The following is a 17,878-nucleotide window of genomic DNA, read 5'->3' as shown; positions in this document are numbered from 1 at the left end:
CAGATCTATTAACATGTCAGCCCAATACAACAATTACAACAGAAAATAATTCCATTCAAAGGAACATAGTGGTAACTATACCCTCTATCTTCTGAATACTGGAGTAGGGTTCATTAGAAATTAATATTTACCCAAAGATGTAGATATCAATATTTCCCCCAAAGATGTGAATTGTATGAATTCAAGGTTTCTGTAACAAAACCAGAAATACTCCAAAAACAATACAGTTCACCGTGCAGCCCAACTTTATCCATGGGCACCGTAAATGGGTAAATGATTTATTTTGCAAAGCAAAGAAAACTCAACGAGAATGGAGCAAACCCTGCATCAATAATACAAGGCCGTACTGATCAGGTATCGCTCCAGATAATAAGGTCGTTTGATTGGGAGATGATTGGTTCGTCGTGTTGGTCGAATAGGAAAAATAATAGGAAAGAATTACACACATTGAGTTATATATTGATCAAGAAAACAACATAACTAACTGGAAACCAAGCACACAAATAGACACACAGGATTTATGTGGTAAAACCTCGACAGGGTGTCAAGGAAACATCCACGGGGCAAGGGATTGGAATCTATTAATTCGACAATGATTCTCCACGATTACATTTCTTGAGCATTCACTAGTTTTATACCGTTCACCTCCGTTACATAACTAACATTTTGGTATAGAGTTGACTAGTTACATTTTAGCCAAAATTACATAATTCATTGTCAAACTAACAAACTCCACCTTGAAAACTATTTTCATAATCCCTTGCCCATGCCCATTCATCATCTTTTCTGGAAGCCAAGAGAAGCTAAACACCACCACAACTTCTCTACTATAACTAGCTTTGTGAATATGTCTGCACAATTCTCTCGTGTATGGACCTTTTGAAGAGCTACTTTTCCACCATCAATCACATGGCTCAGAAAATGATATCTTACATCAATGTGCTTGGTTCTGCTGTGATAAGCAGGATTTATAGCCAAGTGAATAGCACTTTGACTGTCACAAAGTACATTCACTTTCTCCTGCGTCCTTCCAATCTCGTCGAGCAGACCCTTTAACCAGATTGCTTATTTATTGGCATATGAAGCAGCTATATATTCAGCTTTGGTAGTGGACAACGCAACTGTTTCTTGAAGCTTTGACATCCAACTAATTGCTTCACTTGCGAGAGTAAAGACATAACATGTAGTAGATCTTCTTTTGTCCAAATCACCTACATAGTCAGCATCTACATATCCACAGACTGATCCTTCACTACCATTAAAGACGATGCAAAGGTCACTTGTGCCTCTTAGATATCGAAGCACCCATTTCACTGCTTGCCAATGTTCTTTACCTGGATTTTCCATGAACCTGTTGACAACTCCAACTGCATGTGAAATTTCAGGTCTTGTAGATACCATTGCATACATTAAGTTGCCTACAGCGTTTGCATATGGTACATGAGACATATACTTCTTTTCTTCATCAGCTCGAGGACTCAAAACCAAAGAAAGCTTAAAATGGGAAGCTAGTGGAACATTAACAGGTTTCACATTGTTCATAGAGAACTTTTCAAGTACTTTCTCCACATACTTTTGCTGTGACAACCAAATCTTACCATTTTTCCTGTCTCTGTGTATCTCCATGCCCAAGATAGTTTTGCTGCTCCAAGATCCTTCATATCAAACTTCCTAGAGAGTTGAGCCTTTAACCTGTTGATCTCTTCCATGCTTTTGCTTGCAATAAGCATATCGTCAACATACAAGGATAAGATAATAAATATGTCATTGAAACTTTTGAAGTATACACAATGATCATACTCACTTCTTATAAAGTTTTGGCTCACCATAAAGGAATCAAACTTCTTGTACCATTGTCTGGGAGATTGCTTGGACCATACAATGATTTCCTGAGCTTGCAAACTAATCTTCTGTTGCAACCTTGTACAAAACCTTCCGGTTGTTCCATATATATCTCTTCATTCAAATCACCATGTAGAAAAGTTGTTTTAACATCTAACTGTTCTAACTCAAGATTAAGTAACGCAGTTAGTGCCAACACAGTACGAATAGAAACAAGTTTTACAACTGGAGAAAAAATCTCATGAAGTATATACCTTTAACCTAAGAATACTCTTTTGCTACCAGTCTCGCCTTATACCTTTCGATACTTTCATCAACTTTCTGTTTCAGCTTGAAGCCCCATTTGCATCCAACAACACTTCTCCCTTCAGGAAGCTCTACAAGATCCCAGGTATTTTTCTTGGCTAAGGAGTCCATTTCTTCTTCCATAGTCGTTTTCCATTTTTTGCTATCTGTATCATCTACTGCTTCCTAATAACAAGAAGGTTCCCCATATTCAGTAATCAAAGCAAAAGATGAAGCAGAATCTTCATACCTTTTGGGAGTTTTCCTTTCCCTTGTAGACCTTCTTAGAGCTACTGGTTGTTGAACTGGTTCAGAAACTTCAATAGCTTCCTTTGTGTCTTCGACACCTTTTTCTCCAGAAGTCTCTCCTTCCTTTCAACTGTCACCAAAAGGTCTAGCCTCCAACTGAACTCATTGATTTGGCGATACCTATTCCTGTTCAATTCTTTCAATATTTGATTTTAAAAGAGAGGATTCATCAATTGTTACATCTCTAATAATGACTATCTTCCGCAATGTAGGATCCCACAACCTATATCCTTTCACTGCATAGTCATACCCAACAAAGACATAACATTTTGACTTTGGATCTAATTTTGAACCCTGATTTTTCGAAATAAGAGAATAAGCATAACAACCAAATATCCTCAAATGTGAATAGTCACAAGATTGACCTGTCCAAACTTCTTCAGGAATTTTACAATCAATTGCTACTGAAGGTGATTTTTTAACTAAATAACAAGCGGTAGATACTGCTTCTACCCACAACTCCTTTTGCAAGTTAGCATTGTTGATCATGCTTCTGGCTCTTTCCATAAGAGTCTGATTCATATGCTCGGCAACACCATTTTGCTAAGGAGTATAAATAGCAATTTTGTGTCTAATAATTCCATCATCCTTACAGTATTGTTCAAATTCAACTGAAGTGAACTCACCACCATTGTTAGTTCTTAAACATTTAATAGATTTTCCTGTTCTTTTCTCTACCATTACTTTAAATTGTTTAAAGACATTTAATACATCAACTTTCCTTTCTAGCATATAGACCCAAGCTTTCCAGGAGTAATCATCAATAAATGTTAAAAAATACAGTGCACCTCCATATGACACAACAGGGGATGGTCCCCACAGATTAGAATGAATATAGTCTAAACCATCTTTACTATTATGATTTCCAACTTTAAATCTCTATTTACATTATTTTCCATACACACAATATTTATAGAAATCTAACTTCAAGGATTTCAGATCAGGAAGAGATTTACATTTCATCAGTATCTGAAGACCTTTCTTGCTCATATGACCCAATCGTTGATGCCATAGACGAGTACCTGCTTCTTCCTTTTCTGACGCAACCGCTGCTTCACTGGCCTGAGTACTTCCTTTTAACCTGTAAAGATTTCCGACCTTTTCTACCTTAATAACCACAACGGCTCCTTTAAATAATTTCAAGATGCCATCCTGACTTGTAAACTTATAACCATCTGAATCCAACACTCCCAAAGAAATCAATTTTTTCTTCAAATCGGGTACGTGTCTAACACTAGTTAATGTTCTAACTGTGTTATCATACATCTTAATCCTGATATCTCCCATCCCAACAATCTGACATGACACAATGTTACCCATAAACACAGAACTACCGTTTACATTTTTATACGAAGTAAACCAATTTCTATGTGGGCACATGTGATGCGAAGCACCAGAGTCTAACAGCCAGCTATCTAAACCCTGAGAGACATTACATTCAGGTGAAGTTTCATATATCACACATAATTCTTCAACAGATAAAACTTCGTCTATCATACCTGAATCGACCTGATTCGCTTCCTTCTTTTGGTTTTCAGATTCCTTTCGTTTCCAACAGTCTTTCTTCAAGTGTCCAATTTTATTGTAGTTCTAACGTTTTGCCTTACACTTCTTTCCCTTTGATTTCGATCTAGAAGACCCCCTTTGTTTTTCTCCTCTTTCCTTTGAGCGTCCTCTAGCTACCATGGCTTCTGATGCAGTTGTGTCAGTACTGGATTTCCTTCGTACTTCTTCAGACAGGAGAGCTCCCATGACTGATTCAAACTTCAAAGAATCAGTAGTGCTCAAGCTGATTGAAGCTACGAAGTGATCCCATGATTCAGGGAGGGAACACAACAAGGTTATGGCTTTATCTTCTTCCTGTATTTTAACTTCCATATCTGTTAATTGACATATAAGTGTATTAAAAACATTCAAATGTTTTGCAACGTTTGAACCTTATTTCATTCGAAGACTATATAACTGTCTTTTCAGATAAATTCTGTTGGTTAATGACTTTGTCATATAGAGTTTTTCAAGTTTTTCCCACAATCCTGAAGCTGTAGTCTCTTCAACAATATTGAAGAGAACTTCATCCGCTAGGCATATCCAGATGGTACTGAGAGCTCAGGCATCCAAGTCTTCCCAGTCTGAAGTAGTCATGGTTGCATGTTTCTTAGTTGCCCCATCCAATGCCTTGTGCACAAGCAGATCCCTAACCTTCAGTTTCCAAAGAGAAAAATTGCTCTTTCCGGTGAATTTCTCCACCTCGAATTTTGCATTTGACATCTTGGCCATTTTTCCTCCTTCCTAGGGTTTCAATGTTTCTAGGGTTTATATATATCTATATATATATATATATATATATATATATATATATATATATATATATATATATATATATATATATATATTATATATATATATATATATATATATATATATATATATATATATATATATATATATATATATATTGTTTGTCTTTCTCAATAAATAATTCCCCAATTCAACAAATTTTTATTTCAAAATCCTATGTTTCCTTTCACCAATTTAATGGAAGCAACCCTTTATTTTTCTTCAATTTAAATGAAATATTTCCTTCAATTTACTCACATCCACATCCACCCTTTATTTTCGAGAACAAAAAAAAAACTTTATTTTCACAACTTTCTGAAAAAAAAAAATCTGACACAATTTCTTCCAAAAAATACCCAGATCCACCTTTGCTGAACAGGTTCTGGCAGCATGCAGGACAGAGTGTTTCTTTAGCAGCACGCAGAGAATTCAGCTTCAATGGACACACTTCCTGGCAACATGCACCAGATTGGTCCTCTCTGCTCTAGCATGCAGACTTTGAGCCTTCTCACCACGCAGCACCAGACTGGAGCCTTCACGCCACGCAGAAAGTAGAAGTCTCAGGCACAGTCCTCCTCTCCTCATGCAGAGATGGCCATACGGAGAGATTTTAGTTTTCACGCAGAGGGCAGTGTCTCTGGTCTTCATGGACTCCTCTCAAATAATACATGTAGAGGGACTTCTCCTCCTCAACGTAGATGGCCTCCTCCTCACACAGGTTCAGAACAACCCTTTACACACCTTCGTTTTGTAGACATGCCAGCGAAAAAAAATTCCACAGGCAGAGCTTCTGCTCTCCATGCAACAATGTGACAGAGTCTGCGAGCCTTCATGCAGCAAAGGGTCTGATTGCAACACACAGAGCAGATGGAAAAGACTCCACCAACACAGCAATCAAACGCTGCAAATGTCTCTTTTTTCTCTCCACGCAGCAACGTGACAGACTCTGCCAGCCTTCACGCAGCAAAGGATCCACGTTTGCTGATTGCAACACGTAGAACAGACGGAAAGGACTCCACCAGCACAGCAATCGCCCAAGTTGAAATGCTCAACTGCTCCAACCGCTCGGCCCTCGGATCTCAACGCCTGCTCCACGAAAGCTTTTGGGCATTTTTAATTGATTTAGGCTTCGATACCACTTGTTGGTCGAATAGGAGAAATAATAGGAAATAATTACACACATTCATTTATATATTGACCAAGAAAACAACATAACAAACTGGAAACCAAACACACAAATCGACACACAGGATTTACGTGGTAAAACCACGACAGGGTGTCAAGGAAACATCCATGGGGCAAGGGATTGGAATCTATTAATTCAACAATGATTCTCCACGATTACATTTCTCGAGCATTCACTAGTTTTATACCGTCCACCTCCGTTACATAACTAACATTCCAGTATAGAACTGACTAGTTACATTTTACCCAAAATTACATAATTTGTTGTCAAACTAACACGTCGCATGTGTTCAGAATGGCGAGAGTGTGAACAATAATATATAACAAGATTAAAACGATGTAGCTAAAAAACCAGTCAAGAACATAGAAGTGTTTCAATGCACAACAAAACTCAAGAAGGCAACTCAACTGATATTGAGAAAAAATAGTTTTACTGCCAGATGTCAAATAGAAAAGCCATATCCATCTTCATAGCGATGCACTCAACGCATTATATAAATACAACCCACCCTCACACTATCCATCATATTCTTACTTGCACTCTCCTCTCTTAGCAAAACGGTCACAGAGCTCTTCGTTTACAGGTATGGCCTCTTGATCATCTCTTCCCTATTTCCTTGTGAAGATATCAATGAGGTCTGCTTTGGAAGAGTTTTCGTCATTTTTGGTTAACAAGTTTGTGAATTTCATTACCTTTGGATCTGACCCTATTTTTATGTTTTGTCTCCTTCGTGTCTTATGTGGGGAAGTTTTCTTTAATATGCTGCTAAGGTTTGACCATTTAGAGCTTGGTTCCTGGGCAGATCTCAGATTTGCAGCTTCTTTAGACATGTCTTAACTATAGGTCTACTTTCAATTTTTTGTACCTAGCTAAGGTCTGATTGTTTACAGATTTGATTCGAGCAAGATTTCATATTTATAGCTTCTTTAAACATGCCTGACAAGTTTAATCTTATGTAGCCTGTCCTTCGAGACTTTTTACCATTTAAGCTTTTAGTTTTGTGTGCTTTGTTGGTTTATATCTATTCCAGTTCGATCTATCGTATGACTTCTGAGATTTCTTTTTTGCCTTCATATTGCTAATATCTTGCTTCCAAGGCATCTGTTGGTGAAATTTTATTTCAAAGGCCGTGTGTTTGTTTCTAGTCTTTCAGGGCTACTTGTATCTAGTGATTTTTTTTTTATTTTCCACTTTATGATTGGGTTCTGTAATCTAAATATCTAAATATTATATACTTGTATATATAGTGATTTTTTTATTTTCAATTATGATTGGGTTTTATAATGCTTTCAAGGAGTCTTAGTATAGAAAATTCACTGTATGTCGTGCTGTTTATATCCCTCTCTCTGTGGATGTTTGCTTTCATAGAGATTCTGTTATTGCCGTTACTTTGTGGTTTCAGTATTACAATGTCCTTTGTTCACTTGCAAGTCATTTTCATTAGCCTTATACCTCTTTGAAGATGCAGATCTTCATTAAAACTCTCACTAGAAAGATGATCACCCTCGAGGTTGAAAGTTATGACACTATTGACAATGTAAAGGCCAAGATTTCGAACAAGGAAGGCATTCCACCCGATCAACAACATCTGATCTTTTCCGGAAAGCAGTTAGAAGATGGCCCAACCCCAGCCGAATACAATATCTAGAAGGAATCTACCCTGCACCTCGTGCTTCGTCTGATAGGTGGCATGCAGATCTTTGTCAAAACCCTCACCGGCAAGACAATAACTTTAGAAGTTGAGAGCTCAGACACCATTGACAATGTTAAGGCCAAAGTCCAGGACAAGGAAGGTATTCCACTTGACCAGCAACGTCTGATCTTTGCTGGAAAGTAGCTCGAAGATGGTCGAAAAATGAATTAGTTACAGTAATAATGAAAGTACGACGCTGTAACTGATTTTTTCTCAGTGGTTTGGATGGCAAAGAACCAAACAAGGGTGTAAACCTTGATGAGGCCATTACATTTGGTGCAGTAGTGCAAGGTAGCATTCTTAGTGGAGAAGGTGGAGAAGAAACTAAAGGTAAAGTATGTCCACAGTTTCTGCATTTTATACTATTAAGTTCTGAACGATTTTTTGGTTTTTTATCCAATGATTTGAAATCTTGTTGCTCTTATTTATGTGCAAAAATACTTTTACTCGATGTGGCTCCTCTAACCTTGGGTATTGAGACTGTTGGTGGAGTGATGACAAAGCTAATTCCAAGGAACACTGTTATTCCTACAAAGAGTCTCAGGTGCTTACAACCTATCAGGACCAACAAACAACTGTGTCAATTCAAGTTGGTCTAAAATATTTTATATCGTTCTTCTAAAAGCTGCCTGATGGGTTATTTCAATTTTTACAATAGCACGGGCGTAGGGAGGATGATTGACTTAGTCAGTTTCCTTTGTAGGTCTTTGAAGGTGAACGAAGTTTAACAAAAGATTGTAGAGAACTTGGGAGATTTGATCTCTCTAGAATTCCTCCGGCTTGGGAGATTTGAGCTCTCTAGAATTCCTCCGGCTCCAAGGTTTGTTTCTATTCCTTTGATTGCTTCTGTTTTTGGTGAGTCAAGTCTGGTGGACAGGAGAATCAAACCTATAATATGTTGGCAGGGGAGTTCCTCAAATTTAAATTACATTTGAAGTGGATGCCAATGGCATCTTGAATTTAAAGCAAAGGACAAGGGCACCAGAAAATTTGAGAATATCACCGTCACAAATGACAAAAGAAAATCTAAGAATATAACCGTCACAAATGACAAAGGAACACTGAGCCAAGAGGAAATTGAAAGAATGGTGAGAGAGGCCGAAGAGTTCACAGAGGAGGACAACAAGGTCAAGGAATGTATTGATTCCTGTAATGGTTTGGAAACATATTTTTGTAACATGAAAAACACAATTAGCGACCAGGACAAGCTTGCTGACAAAATCGTCTCCGATGATAAGGAGAAAATAGATGCAGCATTGAAGGAGGCACTCGAAGGGCTGGACGAGAACTAGTGCTCTTCTCTACACTTGTGTCCATAAAAAATAAGTGAACCATGCTTTTATGTTTGTTATGTGTTGTGTGGCACCTGAGTCGTACCATGTGTCCTTTGACTCTTTCCCATCAATTGAATTATTATCAATAGAATTATTTTTGTCTATTAAACTTTTCACATGAAATATCATATAGGTTTTCCCTACATTCTTCTTCAAATAGCCTGTCTCCCCACAATAAGACATTATTATAATTTGAATGAAAATTTTATCTCCTGCTTTATTTGTTTCTGATTGGGTTTTCTGTCATATCTTGGTTTGAAATTTTCCTTCTTATTTTGTTTTGAAATATTTTCTGCTTTCTTTTTCCTTTTTTGTTGGTTTGGCAACAAAATCGTTATCGTTTTCCTTGGTTGTTTTCCTCCTCAAAATTGTTTATTGTGCTGCTCATTTTGCAGCAAGAGCTCTTCAAGCTCTTCAAAGGAAAAAGACAGTGTTGTTACTATAATTGTCAAAGTCGTTGCAAAATATTTGAAAGAACAAGGAAAACTACTTAAAATAATTAAGGTCAATGATCTCTTCTATCCTCTGTCAACCTGCAATTCACTGATCACTAACATGTGAACTGATTGGTTATTGAACCTTCTTCTTAAATTATCAAGTGTCACAATTTAAGAGTTTCATGTACTACTAAAAGCTTTTGCCAATCTTGAAGGATATCCTCAACATCCTGGACATGGGGAATAATGTCGTCTGCAATTGATAGGGTGACAATCGTCAAAGCCTCTCTTAAATTGTGGTATGTATGAATTGTCTTCATCCTTTATTCCCTAATAGCGTAATTATTCCCATGTAATTTATGGCAGTCAAAAATCATTCCTCCTTGTGTAAGTCTTGCCATAACTACTCCTTCCTAGACGCATATCAGTTTTTATAAACTCTCAACCCTGTGTCATTTTCAACTCTTTGGAGAAAAGCAAGGACAGAGAATCTAGTCCTGACTTCAAACACCAAAACCCAGTTTTTGTTGGTTGTACTGTGAGAGCATTTAATGAATTGTTTCACCCTGTCAACCAGAGGTTTCAATGTGTGACCAGCAAAGCAAACAACACTTTCCGTTTAATAAATTTACTCTCTTATCGTACCAACAATCTTCCAATGCTACAAATAGCAATGATTTTCTCCAATCAACAACATGAAAATAACATATATGATACCTTCATATTTTTCCTCTTTGTTTTCTTGATGATAAAGTTTTAAGAATACCATGAATCTGAAGATACGACCTGCTGCCTCCAGATAGTAGTAAACATGAATAGCATCCAAGGACAGGAGCAACAACGAACTCTACCATCAACTTTTTCCTCTTTGTTTTTTTGATGATCAAGTTTTAAGAATACCTGGAATCTGAAGAGACAACCTGTTGCCTTCAGATAACAGCGAACATCAATAGTAGTCATTGGATAGGAGCAACAATGGACTTGTGTAATCAGCATCTGGTCACAAAAGCCTCCAGAAAACAAACCAAAATGATGATTTTTTCAGTAGAAATGTATTCTTATTACCATTAACTACTTCTTCATGATGGCAGCAACATCATCTTCTGGAGTGGTCTCTTCAATGTTTCATATTCTAAAGCAAAAATGGTTCCCTAGTTATTTTAACTTTTCATAAAAATGCAGAAAATTTAGCAGAAGTGGCAGATTCAATAGCAGTGGTAAGGAACCTCAAATCCGGAGAAATGCTTTGTGTGAAATCATCAAATTCTACACCTGGAAGGCCTTTTCTTCAAAATTTTGCAATGAACAACCACAAAATCAGCAGCCACACCAATTGGAAAACCACACAAGTATCCAACAGATGCAAAATAGTTGTAGTAAACACAATTTATCCAGCACATAAAAAACGCAATGTCACCTTAGCATTCTTAAAGCATCATTTCATCTATTGCAATGTTTATGTGGAAAATGCATACAACATCCATACATTACCCTATTAATCTATTCATCTGTGTAACTTACAAAATGACAGTACGATTTCCAAGTATCATAATGGAAATAAAAATACAAACAACAACAATAATAAATTAAGCCATGCAATTCTTCTTAACTCAAATGTACAGCTCAAACATATCATTACTGATGCTGCTGCACCAATCTTCAATATGATAGCTCCAATAAATGCCACTGATAGGCTGACAAAAGGTCTGCACATCATGACAATCAACTGCAGAAGATTTTTGTTGGAAATGATATCTCTACCATTGTGTAGCTGTGATACCACATTGATTTTGAGCATGAAGGTTTTCACAGTGAGTAATAAATGTACTGTGATTTTCTGAAATGTGTTTTAACAATTAGCCTTCCATTTCTTCATCTTCGTGCTCATCATCCTCAAGTGTAAGATCACCAAGAAGCTCATCCAAAGGTATAGAAGGAACATCTTCACCATCTGTCATAGACGTTATATCCGCTCGCTGATAATTTTCATTTTTGTACAATGCAATCTTGGATCGCATCTCTTGGTCTTCCTCCAGTTCATCCAAAAACTTTTCATAGTCCTCCCATTCCTTTGCATCCTCCATTTTGCCTCTGGAAGATGGTTCAACCTCCATGGAAAATGTCTTAAGCTTCCAAGGCCTAGGCTTGCCCTTCTTCTTTTGGCGCTTCTCTTCATAACTTTTCTTCACCAAAACCACATCTAGAAGATTAAGTCCTTTGTATTTATCTAAATCCACATCATTAGTATTTGCACCATAGAGATCAAAACCAAGAGCATAGTCACCAGGACTCAAAAGATGGCCCAGATGAGTTTTCACTGTAAAAATAGTGTCATTCTTTCCAAAGTCTGAAACACGGGCTACCTTTGCCTCTGCCAATGAATACTTGATACCACCCACAGTAGTCAAACCCATCTCAACTTCAATATCCAATACAATATATTCAGCCAACTACCGGTTTGAAAGGAGAGGCTTAAAAGGAACCCTCCAATACTGATTCACGTCCATAAAAGCATGCCTCGAAGTAAATGGGTCAAGCAACATAATATGGGTACTCACTTTTGTGCACAGAACAAGGGGACCTAAGTTACCCAAGTTTGCCGCAACCTTTGGAGGGAGGCAAATCAAATCCTCCTTGCAAATAGGGCAGATCTGAACAGAGAAAGTGTACTTATAATTGTATGTATTGCTCTTTGAATCCTGAGACACAAGTTGTTTGTCATTGTGATTCAAAATAGGCACCACATTGCCCAAAAAGCTCACAAACCTAACTGCATGACTTCTATTAGCAAAGAAAAAATCAACACCCGTGTGCACTTGTTTAACATTGACTGCCTAAGCAGCTACACCATGCTTGAGAATCCACTGTTCTAGATGGAAGAACGTTCTCCTATGGCTAACATGCTGCCTAACATGCACAATAGCCACGTACTGATATGGGTTGGACTGAACCCTTGTATAGTGTTCACACATATGATCTTGCTAAACATATTCAACAACGTAAGCCTGTTCCAATATAGCCCCATTGAGCACTTCCTTCTATATTCGCAACTTGACCTTGATTCTCTTAGAATGGGGTTCGGTCCATATGAATTCAGCATGTACAAGCCTAACCTTGTTCAAATTCTTGAGCCTCTTAATGCAAAATGTTAAGAGTTCCTTGGATTCTAATTGGGCTTTTATCCATGTTTTTGGGGGCTGTAAATACAAATTACATTCAGGGAAATGAAGGACTGTTACGTGCTTTTGTAGACCTTCTGTGATATCCACTTGGGTTCGTATACAATTAACACACATGTTTGCTGTGTTGGGTGGCATGGAAATACCGCACATACAACACAGTACTCGACCCGCGGTCTGCTGTACTATAAACATATCGGCCATTGGACCCTCGGCCATTTCTACACCATTTTAGACCGCGAAATGAAGGAATCTGCATCACGTTTTAGCACAGGAAATGTAAAACAAATAAGACAGAGAACAGACTTACTCCAAACACTTAAGCGATATAAGCAACACAAGATTTCAAGTATTTAAAGATAAAATGCATTAGATGTTTTTCATAAAATAAAACCCTAAAACCTACCACTGTAGACTGTAAAGGCCGAGAAGAATTAACCACTAAATTTTTCTACCGTGATCAATTCAGAGCCTGAAATACAGAAATTTAAAAAGGCTTTTTGTAGATCCAAAAAATGTGGGTAAAGGGTTAGTTAATGCCAACCTGGCAGATAACAGATAGGTCAAATTCCACCCTCAGAACTTGAAATGCCCTGCAAACAACGGTGGAAGGCTCTGATAAAACCTTTGAACCGAAAATGGCCATGGCAGATGGGTAAATGATTTATTTTGCAGAGCAAAGAAAACTCAGTGAGAATGGAGCAAACCCTGCATCAACAATACAAGGTTGTACTGATCAGGTATCGCTCCAGATAATAAGGTCGTTTGATTGGGAGATGATTGGTTCGTCGCTACATTCCATGATATGATATGACTCGAGGATTCGAATGAAGAAGTGGACAGTAGAGCAACAACCTCCATCATACCCTCATTCAGCTGTGCATCATCTTCATCAATAATTCATTAACAAAACACATAAGAAGAATAAGCAAATGAAGAATGGCCATCATCATAGGATCACAGTAGCAGTAGAGCTTAGAAGAAGAAGAAGAAGAAGTTAAAGCACCTCTGCTGATTCAGAAAAGAATAATAAAGAGGCGGTCGTGGGTTCGATTCCTTGCAACATAAAAACAAAGAAGAAGAAGGCCTCCCCCTCCCTTCTCCTCACGCTTTGCTTTTTTGCAACGGCTCGCCTGCAAACAATTGGGCTGAGGCAAATTTAATCTACATTTAGGTCATATGGGCAGTTGCGAAAACAACTCTTGAGTTGAAATAAAAGAGAAAAGGATCAACAGGGCTATCAACTGCTATCAAGGGCTTGTAAACAAACAGACCTCCGGATCAAAACAAAGCTAACATGGCTATTTCTCGTGATGCAAAAGAAAAAATGACCTGCTTTAACTTTCCACAATTCTTCACCTGTAACCGCATCAAATCTTTCTATAGATCTATTAACATGTCAACCCAATACAACAATTACTACAGAAAATCATTCCATTCAAAGGAACACAGTGGTAACTATACCCTCTATCTTCTGAATACTAGAGTAGGGTTCATTAGAAATTAATATTTACCCAAAGATGTAGATATCAATATTTCCCCCAAAGATGTGAATTGTACGAATTCAAGGTTTTTGCAACAAAACCATAAATACTCCAAAAACAATACAGTTAGTCATGCAGCCCAACTTTATCCATGGCCACCGTAAATGGGTAAATGATTTATTTTGCAGAGCAAAGAAAACTCAGCGAGAATGGAGCAAACCCTGCATCAACAATACAAGGCCGTACTGATCAGGTATCGCTCCAGATAATAAGGTCGTTTGATTGGGAGATGATTGGTTCGTCACATGTGTGCAGAATGGCGAGAGTGTGAACAACAATCTCTAACAAGATTAAAACCATGTAGCTAAAGAACCAGTCAAGAACTTAGAAGTGTTTCAATGAACATCAAAACTCAAGAAGGAAACTCAACTGATATTGGGAAATAATAGTTTTACTGCCAGATGTCAAACAGAAAACCGTATAACAGATGTCAATCAGAGAATGAAAAGGTTGACGACTATGTTCATTCATAGGAAGGCCTATCAGCCTAAAAAATTTGAAAAACTTAATAATAGAGCATTAAGTACCAAAATCCACCCATAATCTATTTAATACGAAAGTTCCATTAAAAGATGGGAATTGTATTAAAACTAAGTCAACGAACCAACATTAAGGATGACTTGGGGGACTTGTGGATTTTCAATGAATATCGGGTGGGGTTCATTCAGCTCTTTTTTCTTCTCTTTTTGGGAATGATGTTTTTTATATTTTGAATATATGAGATTTGTTTTTAGTAAGTTCGTACCTTATGCAATGGATGTGATAGGGGATTTTTTTTTTTAATATTAAATGTTAATTAAAATGTATAAACTAGCATTTGCACCAGATGTTGCAAAGGAAACGCCGTAAGGCACAAATTGATGAACAATCGCAACATAGGAATATGAAAATCTAAATTCTAAATAAGATGCACAGATGTAGAAGAAATGAAATTCTAAAGCTGTATAAACCGAAATTGATTTAGGGTGTGTAAGACTATATTTTTTATTAATTATTGAATTAATATTGCATATAAATCTCATAAAATTCTCTGTTATTATAACTTGTAGCATTGTTCCAACCAACAAAACTATTTTCACATTTTGGAATATCAATTTTCATATGTATTATGTATATTATGGTAATCCTCACTAACTCTCAACCATATCAAGGATAAATATTAATTCACCTTAATGCCCCCAACAACATTAAATCTTTGATGGTAATCGACCTTTCACACTAATGTGGATATATGTCATTTTGGCTTAACATGTATCTTATGTATGCCTATGACTTGTGATGTCAGATTGTCCTGTCATACTATACAAAAATATATAATTAAATAAAAGTAAAATAAATTTTAATGTTCCTTTAAAATTTATGCATTGAATCTTTTATCAAGTTGATGAATACGATGAATCCTAGTGTAAAAACCATATATTGTTTACAGAATCTTTGAACACTACAAACTTGCCAACTTAGAAACAGGTTTTCCTACATGCTGGAAGGCCAATAAAAGCAACATATGGGACTCCCAATATTATATTTTTCAGCCAACGACTCTAGTTTCAAAATTTCACATTGTAATGTCAAATAAGCTTCCAAACTCAGTACTTAATTTATCCACCATTGGACCTGAGAGAAAAAATTGTTATTATCTCAGTATGATATGTAAAGTATAGATTTCATGATTTACTTTGAAAAAATAAAAATATCTGGAAAACTCAGAAAACCCCACACAAATGCTCATAGCATATTTTCTATGGCTGCACAACTCTTGATAGTGGTGATGACTGTTGTAAGATTCTGCAGTGCAGAATCACGGCCTTGTTTTCAACATATAAACCTTACTACTCAGATGTAAGGATCAACACTTTTAACTCACACATAATACCAAGACCTTATCTGAGCTTAGGTAAGGCCTTTTCTTTGTAAACAAGGCAATACCTTCAGGCCTTGACTAAAAGGTTGGCCCTGAGGTCTGATCAAATAAGGTTCTGGTCCTAAGCCTCATATACCAAAAAAGAAAAAAAATAGTTAAGAATGGTAAGCTGACTGCATATTTCCATTTCTACTGTTCTCAACCCCAATTCTCACAGGTCTGTTTGGTTTAATCCTCCTGAAATACCAAATTATAACACCTGCAGAAATCAATCCACCAACAGCAACCCTGACCATGGTCCCTGCCATCCAAGAAGCCAACGTTAACTTTAAAGCTTCATATGCATGAATAGAAGCATATCAAATGAAACAACTGGAATTGTTCATGTAATCCATAATTGAGTCCTATGTTTTACCTGCAATCACCTGCTGGTTTTGTGGTGAAGATGGCCATGATCTGTAAACAAGAAAGCATATAACAATAGCTAAAATTTGTAGTACTCCTTTGGAAGATACATTTTGTCATTAGTGGAAAGTTTTGGAATTAGAAATAACCTTAAGTCTCAAACCTTTCATATGTGGATATGGATCTTTAGAGGACTTTTATTCTTTAATGACTAAAGGAATGGGCAACTGGGCACATAGTTGATTTTGACTAACCTATAGGTGTCTACATTTGTCTCTTCTTTAGATATGGGTAAATCAGAGGATTTGAACCTCAAATTTCTTAGCAATGGTACATAACACTTCATTATCATGGCAATCACCATTTAAGCTGCCCCTGGGGGCTTAAAATTTGAAGAAAGACATTGTTTCCACAATCTTATCTGAGTCATAAATGTTTAAATTCCATTACAAAGATATATGTTGAATTTAATAGAAAGAATAGAATCTATACCAGTATAGAAACATAGTTTCATTTTAACTTTGGAACTAAGTTTTTATAGAAATAGAAAAAAAATTAGATGCAAATTTTAATGTTTCTAACCACTTTAATGAGTAATAAATCCTAAATTAAAATAAATGTATTCTAGTTACTGTCTAGTTATTTAAAAACGATATGTAAATTGTAGAAATTTTGAATAATTAAACACTTATTCACAGAGATTATCCCGATTATGCATTATTGTGGAATACATGCACAATACATAACCTCCTCTATATTGATCATCAATTTAGCAGCATTAAAAACAATGAAACATCAATCGCATGCACACATTAACACAGTATGTAACTCGGGGAAAGCATACAGCTGAAAACCCCACACTATCTGTATATTATAATGATTGAGAACATGTAACAATACATAGTAAAATACTCCTCACAAGTACTCAGTACTATCTCCACCTGTTACACACAAACTAGCTCAGATCTGAATCAATCACAGGTTCAAATCTCCTCCACTGCTTGCCTCCTCCACTATGTAATATTGCATGAGAATAATGATGAATGGCTAAAGAAAACTCATATTTTCTTGGCTGAACCACAAAATCCTCATTGGCATTACTCAATCCATTGATTGTGCAAGATCTCATGCACAACTATAGTCACAACTGATAGCAATCTCAACCTCTACCACCTGTTTCCATTGAACTGTCTATGCACTGAGTTAACTGATGTATACTTTAGCTGATTTATGAGTTAATAATTAGTGAATTAATTTAACAATTAATTCACATCACTCATCACTAGTGTATTCTGCAGTTAGACTAAATACAACTAGTTTAACCAAGTCAAACTGAACACAACTCCATCAACTCCACAATCAACTCCACCAAATTCAACCACATGAGTTATAACTGAAGTCCTGCATGAAATAGCTCACCTGACCCATAAGAAAAGCGTATTTCCTTCTGACAGCTGCATGTGCCA

At 36.7% G+C, this 17,878-nt stretch overlaps 1 pseudogene; it reads right to left on the bottom strand.

Moving 5' to 3' along the window:
• Positions 1 to 11,279: 11,279 nt before the first annotated feature.
• On the bottom strand, positions 11,280 to 12,821 carry LOC149210680 (uncharacterized; annotated as a pseudogene).
• Positions 12,822 to 17,878: the final 5,057 nt, after the last annotated feature.

The sequence above is a fragment of the Pinus tabuliformis genome, chromosome 1_2 (genome assembly GCF_031772625.1).
Source record: "Pinus tabuliformis cultivar Carrire ecotype Pingquan chromosome 1_2, CPIR1, whole genome shotgun sequence".
Classification (NCBI taxonomy): Eukaryota; Viridiplantae; Streptophyta; class Pinopsida; order Pinales; family Pinaceae; genus Pinus; species Pinus tabuliformis.
This window is presented reverse-complemented; position numbering and strand designations above follow the sequence as displayed.